Below are 9,219 nucleotides of genomic sequence, written 5' to 3' on the forward strand. Positions count from 1 at the left end.
GAGATGATGACAATGATGATTTTGACGGTGGTGGTGGTGATGATGATGATGATGATGATGATAGTGATGATAGAGAAGGAGAGGGAGGGAGAGAGAAAACCCCCAATAGAAGCCATAGTACCTTTTAAAATGTAATCCCAGTTGTATATACATCACTTGTGCCATATTCTGTTGGTCACACAGGCCACCTCTGGTACACTGTGGGTTTGAATCATACAAGGGTATAAATACCAGGAGGTGGGGATTATTTGAGGCTATTTCAGAGGCTGGCTACCATGGCAGTAAAAACTATCCATTGAGTTTTTAATGGAAATGCTTATATTTTTTTATTTCTGGGATCTATTTTATTTTTTATTCAAATATGCTTACTTGTTCTCTTCTCATATTTTTAATATCTCATTTAAAAATATATAAAATATATTTATTCCACATTTTTCTTTTTTTTTTTTAGCTGAGCCATCCTGCCACCTGTTGGCAGCTCAGCTGGGGCCGGGAATCGAATTGCTGTTGCTCAGAGCTCAAACTCTTGAGTGAGCTCTAATCAACTGAGCCAGTTGGTCGGCCCTTATTCCGCATTTTTATCTGATTACCCCAATATCTGAAGATTTTGCTGGTCTGAATTTACTACCTGTTGTTTCTTCTGGCTGTCACTCAGGTGTCTTGATCCCAAGTCTGTAGATTTTTTTTTTTTAAGATTTTATTTGGGAATAGGGGGAAGGGGAACAGACGAGTTGCTGTCCTTTTGTTCTTTAGTCTAGTCGTGGAGAACATCACTTCACTGGCCCATGTTGGTATTATCATTGCGCTCTTCCCGGGTGAGGCAATCGGTTGCCGGCCTCTGGTCGGCCGCTCACAGCAGCTCTTGGCAGCTCACACTGGCTGCTGGCCACACACAGTAGCTTATGGCAGCCCACTGCAGCAGGGGCTGCAGCCTATCCTATGGCCGGCCACTCACGGCAGCCCAGCTCCAGGTTGAGCTGTTGTTCACCATCTTAGCTGCAGAGCGCAGTGTCACTGGCCCTCATGTGGGATCCGAACCAGGGCCCTGCTGCTCAGAGCTGGCGTCCCAAGCCAGCTCTTAACCAATGCGCCACTCGGCCAGCCCTGTAGATTTTTTTTTAATGTGACTTTATTTTTCTCAGAAGTTCATCTCTAGAAATTCTTTGAGGATCCAGTTTCTCCCAGATGGGTTTGCATTTGATTCTCTTAGGTGCCAGGGAGAATTTTTAGCCCAGAATCACTGTAAACTAAATTTCAGGTTTGCAGGGTTTTTAATTTTTTAAAAATATCATCCAGATAATGTAAGTTTAGGCTATAAAACTTCATGAGATTTAGCTTATGTTTATAAATTATGGCAGGAAATATCCCCCCCAATCAGTATCAAATTAGAGATTAACAATTATCTTTACACTTTCTTGAACTAGGTTTATGTCTAGTTTACCCTTATCCTAAGGTCAAATGCATTTAGAATTGCAAATTCATGTAGCAGAATCTTGTATTAGACTGCTCACCTTAGGTGGTGCCATGACCGTTGTTTGTTCTCTGTGCCCTTCAATGGTGTCAAAACTGAGACTTAAGTTCACTTACAGTAATTGTGCTCAGTGCTTTATTTCCCTGTTTAGGTTTCTAATTTTGCCTAGTTTTTGGCCTAGTATAAGTTGCTAACTTACTAATCATTTTTAAAAAACATATTCTTACAAGCATATTTTATTCAGCATTCCTAATTATTTTCATTTGGAACGGTTGGTCAAGGAACCTCTTCTTCCATGTTGCTGGAAATGAGTTTTTACCTCTTCGTCACTTTTCAAGTTCCGTTGGACTTTATTAAAGAAGGTCATCCAGAACTGGAATATAGTGTTAGCCTGCACATTGTCCTTTGACTCTTCTTGTAAGATTAGTCCAGAAGAATATGGAAAGAGTATTCTCTCGCTTCCTGGGTTTCTCAGTAGAAATTAAAAAGAATATCCAAATTTATTGAGATTCAGTAAGATTTCTACAGCAGAATCTGCTAGCTTTGGAGAAATTTAATTTCATTATTTTAGTAAGCAAATATCCTGAAGTTCTGAAAGTTTTAGAATTGATAGTGATCTGAAAAGAATCTAAAGTATCATTCTTTCCAAACACAGAAGGATGGGCTAATGAAGACAGAGAACCTTTTAAACCTCTGATTTCTCATTTATTCTTGATATTGTACTTTCTCTTTCTTGGTTCCATCTTTCACATTAAATATCCAATTTTAAATTCTATTGTCTAATTGATTTAATGATTAAGAAAGTGTTCTTGATATTCAGCCTAAATTTTTCTTCCTAATTTATTACCATTACTCCTGGTTAAACCTTGAATAACTAGGATTGATGAGGCACTGAGAACTAATTAATTGATCGCTAAAGCTTCATGGTATTTTCCAACTCCGCAGTGAATTCTCTTAGTTTTAGAGACACTTTAACAGTAAACTTCATTGGAAGGCTGTTTATTTGTTGTTATTTGTGGGTGTTTTTCACCGGCAACTTAAGTTTAATACTTTCCCCAAAGATGTCACATGTAGGCATGAACTAATAAAAGTTTCAATTTTTAGACATTTTCACTTGCTCTTCTGTAGTAGAGTTTATCATATTTGTGGAAATAGCTTTCAAACCTAAGTGACCATCAGGAGCCACATTCTGGGTGACACCTTATGGGTACCCCTTGAACATCAGATGACTGTCATGGAGCATGACGCCCACTCCTGGGCCCAAAGCTTATCCAGTTGCTTCGTTCTCTTACTTATTCTTACACTCTGCCTTGTATCACTGAGTACAGCCCTGCATGGTGCTCTTTCCTGAGTTTTATAGCCCCATGTGATTAAAGCTTCTTGCAGGAGAACCCTGTGGCATCTCCCATTTTCAAAGGACTATGCTGGAAAACGCACAGTGAGTTCTCAGTTAAGGGCAAAGTGGGCCCTTAATATCCAGAATAGTGATAGTAACTGAGATTCTAAAATCAAGAAAGGCTCCACAAAGGAAGTGGGGTTTGACCTGAATCTAGATGTTGAGAAGGAGTTAGGCAAGTGGAGAAGTGAAGACAGGCTTTTTAAACAGAGGGCACTGACCAGAAATTCACTGAGGCAGAGGCTGTTTGAGGAATTGCTGGTGGAGGAACTTAGGGTATGTGGGTGAGGCAGGCAGGGCCAAGTCGCCGAGTACCTTGTGTATGTGCCATGATTACAGCATAGATTTTGTCTTGAAAGAGATGTGGAGTTCATAATAGGAAGCACCGTTAGGATTTATTGTTGTGGATGATATTGAGATTTAATATTTTTATTTAAAAGGAGTGGTTTGAAGGGGAAGAAAAACCATTGGATCTTTTATGTGCCACACACATTTGATTTGCAAGTTGCTGTAAGATTCCACATCAAAAACACTGCTTTACTTCTCTCTGTTCAAATATTTTTAATGTATGATTTATGAGAAAAGCTCTTGTGGAAACTTCAGCCCAGCCCCCTGATCCCCCAATGAAAATGCAGCATGACTTGGGAAAAATAAAAACAGAACAAGACAATATGGATTTGACAGTTCTGGTATGTACAAATCTGAGATAGCTGACCTGGAGGGACTGTTAAGCATTGCTCCTCACATCTGTTTGACAGACAGGTGAGGCATATCACTTGCTATAAGGAAATGGGTGGCGTGACAAGGGTAGATTTTAATTTTAGAATTTGAATATTATTCATGGTTGGGTGGAAATGGGATATACCTTTGTTAATTCATAAATTTATTTTTTTTTTAAATTTTATTGATTAACCTTTAGAAGAATGCCTTCCTGTGTTTTTCTTTTTAAAAAATATTGTGTGGTACTTTGAAGTCTGTCTTTTCAGTAGCCTTCTAGAATTTTAAGCATTCTATTTTCATTCTGATGAGACCTGGGAAATGTTGCCTTATAAGTGCTTATCTCGGTATTGTATTAAAACATGGATGTGGCGTTTCTAAAATTACCTCAGAGCTGTGCCCAAAGGACTCTCCTGGTGTTCCCTTTCCCTGCTAATGAGCAGTGTGTGGGAAGTGGGCAGGTCAAGGTTATTCGATAATGTTTGTGTATAGCTATTGTTGGCCAAGGTAAGGTTTACCTTGATACATTCAGAATTTATTGGTTGGTAACTCTATTAATAAAGGAAAATAATTTTTTCCTTTTCTGGGAGCTCTGTTAGAATCATAGTGAGTTCTTTTATGTGCTGTCAATTTCATTTTGAATTAGAGGGTCACAGAGGTTCCACACCTTCTTTCTCTGCAGCTCTTCCTGACGGCTTCCAGGTACGTGGGGGAGGAAAGAAAGAAGCTTCTCAAGGAGAGAGAAGGGGGAAGATGACAGAATGGGGAGGTAGAGGAGAGGAGAGTGGAGATGGGAGGTGGAGGGAGAGGAGGGAAAAGAGGGAAACACAAAAATGGTAGGAGAGGGGGAAAGAGCAAACGAGAAAAGAGATTCTGTTTTTCCTCTTTTAGCATTTCAATTTACCAGACACATATTCATGGAGCAGTGTCTTGGGAGCACAGAGGCATAAAGGTTGACTTACTGGTTATTTAGCAAGAAAATTCAAACTAACTCATGGCCCCTGAAATAGTTTGAGACAGCAGCTATAAAAAAAATAAGTAATAGGACTTAAATACATTGGACACGTGGTTGTAACTTTCATTTGTATGAAGGTAAAATGTATTCAGGATTTATGTCCATTTTGATTAACACCTTGAGATGTCTATGTGTGCATGCATAGGCATAGTATATTTACAATGTTGTTTTGGCAGTCATCTGGCATCTCAACTACCTTTTGAAATATTGCATAAGGCCAAAGAAACAATTCTAAAGTTGGCAATAATAGAAATTAAAAGGTAAAGGAAATGGAGGAAGGCAGTTTACCACAGAGACATCAAATTTTATTTTAATTTTTCAGCCTGAAGTTTAACACAAAAGATAAATCTTTCCCGACAGGATAGGCTAAGGAATATATCATGTCAACTTGCAAGTTATTAACTCAGTTTTTTTTTTTTGGGAGACAGATATCACCTCAGTAACTGTTCCAAATGCATTTACTTTATTTTAAAGGTTGTTCTTTCCATTATTAATGCCATACTGAATCACAGAGCCATTTATGATGAAATGTGCTACTCTAAAAATCTTGTAAATGCATCTGCAATGGTTGCTGATGTTTCAACTCATCCTAAAATATACTGTAAATTTTTGGAAGATTTTTTCTTTTACCTTACTGTATATTCTCTGCAGACTATTTGAACCCAATTTATTAACTCTCTGGAAGTTGAAAACTATGCTTGAATAAAGTGATACCAATATTTGTCAGGATTGACTCAAATTATGTGTTTTATGAGATAACAGCACAATTCCAGACTTTGAATATCTTATATCAGTAATGATTCTTGTGGGGGTAGTGTAGACAGATTTTAATGAACTTCAGAACAGATTTCTTTGCTCATTAAAGACAGTCTCCCCACTAAAACTGGGAAATTTTACATTAAAAAAAAGGCTTTAATCCATCTTGTAAATGGTTTTAAAACTTACCTGGTTACAAAGATATAGGGAGATGTTGTGTAGGAAACCTCAGCTGGGATCCCGGAGACCTGAGTTTAAGTATTATACCATTTTTTTCTCTCTTACTGGCTGGACAACTTAGGCCAGTCAATTAACCTCTGTCAGACTCAGGTGCCTTAAGTAGAAAACAGGGAAGCTGAATGTGCTGGTCTTTGCTTCAGGACTTTTTGTATAGACTAGTCATCTTTTTAGACACGATGGGGTTTCCCAAGGCTCTCAGAGCAATAAGAGAGTGAATAGATGGTGATTTAGTGAGACACGTGTGCCTGCATGAAGCCAACGCCACTTCAGCAAAACAAAGTAGATGGTATTCATCTAGATTCCAGATTTAGAGTCGAGGGCCATGAAATGCAAAAGGATTGATCTTGGGGCTCTTCTCAAGTTCACCAAGATTAGATTTGAATTTGTGCTTCTCACTTTACAAATGTGGAAGCTGAGTCCTAGAAAGAAAGATGGGTTGAAAATCGTACAAATCAAATCAATGTTAAGAAGACCTGGAATCCAGACTCCTAATGCCCTTGACTGGATGTTATATGACAACCCATTTCCCCCTCTTCTGCTCCCCTTTCAAAACTTGCTCTCAGGAGAGGACATCTTAACCTCATTTTAGGTGCAGATGTACGTGACTGATGAGTCTTCAGTTAGTTTTCTATGGGGCACAATAATGAAATTTGATTGCTGACAGCAACAAAATGAGAGGGGTCTGTGTTTGGAGGGCCCATGAACACTTCTTTACAACATCTCTCAAATTGGCCCTTCCTGCTTTCTTACTACCCTTGTCTTCATTTTCCCCCTCTTTTTGCTGTTCAAGTAAAAACAGATCTCTACTCAAACATTAGCTGCAAACTTCACAGGCCTTGGTTTTCATGTTTTCAGAGTAAGAAGACCAAGTTTCCTTTATTTAGCAAGCATTTATTGAGGATCTATTATCTCCAAGGACTGTCTGGGTCTAGGGGGATAACAGCAAGGAAGCGAGACTCAGTTCCTGAACCGATGAGTTGTTAGTCCAGTGACAGATGTCACCTGTGTCTCTTGGGCTAGCAGAAGATGAACGAGCAATGAGCTGCACTTTCAGGAGTTCCTCAGTCTTGGCCATCTTGTTTCTGTGACCTGCTCTTTTCAGAAATACAAATTCCCTTAGGAGAGGTAAAATGTAAATAATGATAGAATTCTTTCTCGCAGTCATTTTTCTTGCTGTGCATTCTAAATATCAGAAGATTCTCCTGAAAGAAGTCACTTACTATCGATTCATTCTTCCTGGTATTTTGCAATGTGTGTTGAACCTAAACTGAGGACTACAAAAGTGAACATCTTAGTTATCTCAAGATTCAAAAAGGACATGTAAATATTCAATATGCAAAGGAAAGCACAAGATAGATTGCATCTAGGATATTTTCAAAAACCCACAGCCCACCATCTTTGTTCCTGCAATATTTTGGTTCTGTTTCAAACTATTTTTCCACCTTGTATAACCATGGCACTGAATAAATGTTCAACATTAAAACACTTCCTGCTTTTCAGCTCCAGGATGGCTGTGTTTCAGAAATGAGGGAAGCGTGTGCCTCCTGGATGAAAGGTGTAGCATAAATGAAACTTATTACCATTTTAGGCAAAATTCCCAGGCTGGCATTTAGCAATTTAAAAAGCAAAGCTAAACAAGCCCAGGAGATCAGCATTCCCTTTTCTTTCAACTCAGGATGCTCAGTTATTGTGGACAAAGAACTGGAAGGCCCCACTGTCCTCTGCTGACTCTCTTTGGAGCCTCTAAAGCATTGCAGGCAGGAAATGAGAAAATTATTTTTTCATTTCCATTAATCAATGGAGAGTCTAAATGAAGAGGTACAAATGACTCTTTGAAGAATTCGTCAAAGCAAAATTCACTTTAGAAAAGATTTACTAATTTTCTCCTCTCAATTGAAAAATCTCTCTAGATATTTCCAAGCCTTTATCTTCTCTTCAAAGAGTACTCTGTCCTGAGCTTAGCTTTGCAAGGTGCAGGGTTGAGTGAAAGATTACCTTTATAGGAAAATAAGTTTAGAAAGATATTCTTCTGGGAGAGCATGGTTTAGTAAAATAGACATTTTCCTAACTTAAAAAAAAAAAAGAAACTCAACACTTTCAAAACCTCATATGCTGGTGATTCCTCTGTGATGGATGGAAACTACTTTGCTCAGAGATACACCTTCTTCTCTGTTTGGATGTAGAACCTGCTATGAGACAAAGCTTTTTCCCCAAATGTTGTTACCTTTAAATATTCAGTATTGATTCCTGCCTACTCTCTCTCTCCCAGGTTCAAGGTTATGCACTCTTTGACTAGTTTGTAAGAGATCTGTACTTAAAAGGAAATGTGAGGTCTCCTTTCCAGGGACTGCTGTAATCTTCTCTCTAATTCTGTCAATATAATTAATCTGGGAACTCTAACCTTAAGGCCAAGTAATTTACCATTAGTAACTTATATTTGGGGAAACACATGAACAGAGAGATGACAATGATTTTTGTCATCAAAACAAGTACGTTGGTTACAAGTATATAAATTTACACTTTTCTTGAACATATTTAAAAATTTTTATTTATAAATTTTTCAGGAATTAGCAGCAATAGAATAGAAATATGTATTAAGCTAAAGGAAAAAACATCTTTCAAATAAAGACCTTGTTGTTATCTTTTTAACATTTTTGTTTTTCTTGCTTTTATTAGATATTATAACTGTGAACTTGGTTTCAATTCTTTCTCAAGTCTTAAGCTCAGGTGCTTCATTTGGTGTTTTTCCTGGAGGACAGCAACCCATGATGCCACGTGCTAAAGCATATGGAGTGTTACACACCCAGAGAAAGGCACATACAAATACTTGGTTACAAGTGTTACTTCAAAGTTAATACTCGTTATTGGTCTATTGCTCTAAGGCTTAATGACAGTTAGATCGAGCAAAGCAGGCACGGGGAGGACATTGCAATCAATAAAACATTTTCATGTTGCAAGAGCACAAAATCCTAAGTCTGGCTAGAATAAGGTGAAATACAGAATAAGGTGAAATGTATTTTAACCTCATACTATAATGATGAATACATGACACCATGCATTTGTCAAAAACCCATGGAACTCTACAGCACAAAGAATAAGCCTTAATGTATGCAAATTAAAAAAATTATTTAGGAGATCAGAGGACCCTAGGATGAAATGAAATATATGACAAAAGAATCTAACTGCATTACAAATGTATGAAACAGCATCACTAATGGGGCTCGAGGAACAAGGGGCTGACAATACCTAAGTGAAGTGCTTCCCCTAAGAGAGGACCACATGGACCACAGATATACACAGTATTTATTGAACAAGGACCTATGTAACCTTTTAATTCTATTTTAAAATAAACATGAAGCTATCCCAATTTTCAGAGATTCCAAGTCAGTAGATGTTGGGTAGGCCATTTATTAAAGAGATCAATGAATGTTAGCTTAACAAGAGCCTAATATTAATCACAGAGAGGCTTGATAATCTTATAGAACTGGAATAAATTATGCAGAAAGATTTTATATCTGTTTCTTCTCCCTTTTCACCTGGGTTTCAACCAGAAATATCTGTGTGAATTACACATTCCCTAAGGGTGAACTGACTTGTTTATGTAATTGCCCCCTTTTTATTTTT

This window comes from Hipposideros armiger, unplaced genomic scaffold (genome assembly GCF_001890085.2).
Source record: "Hipposideros armiger isolate ML-2016 unplaced genomic scaffold, ASM189008v1 scaffold_184, whole genome shotgun sequence".
Taxonomy (NCBI): domain Eukaryota; kingdom Metazoa; phylum Chordata; class Mammalia; order Chiroptera; family Hipposideridae; genus Hipposideros; species Hipposideros armiger.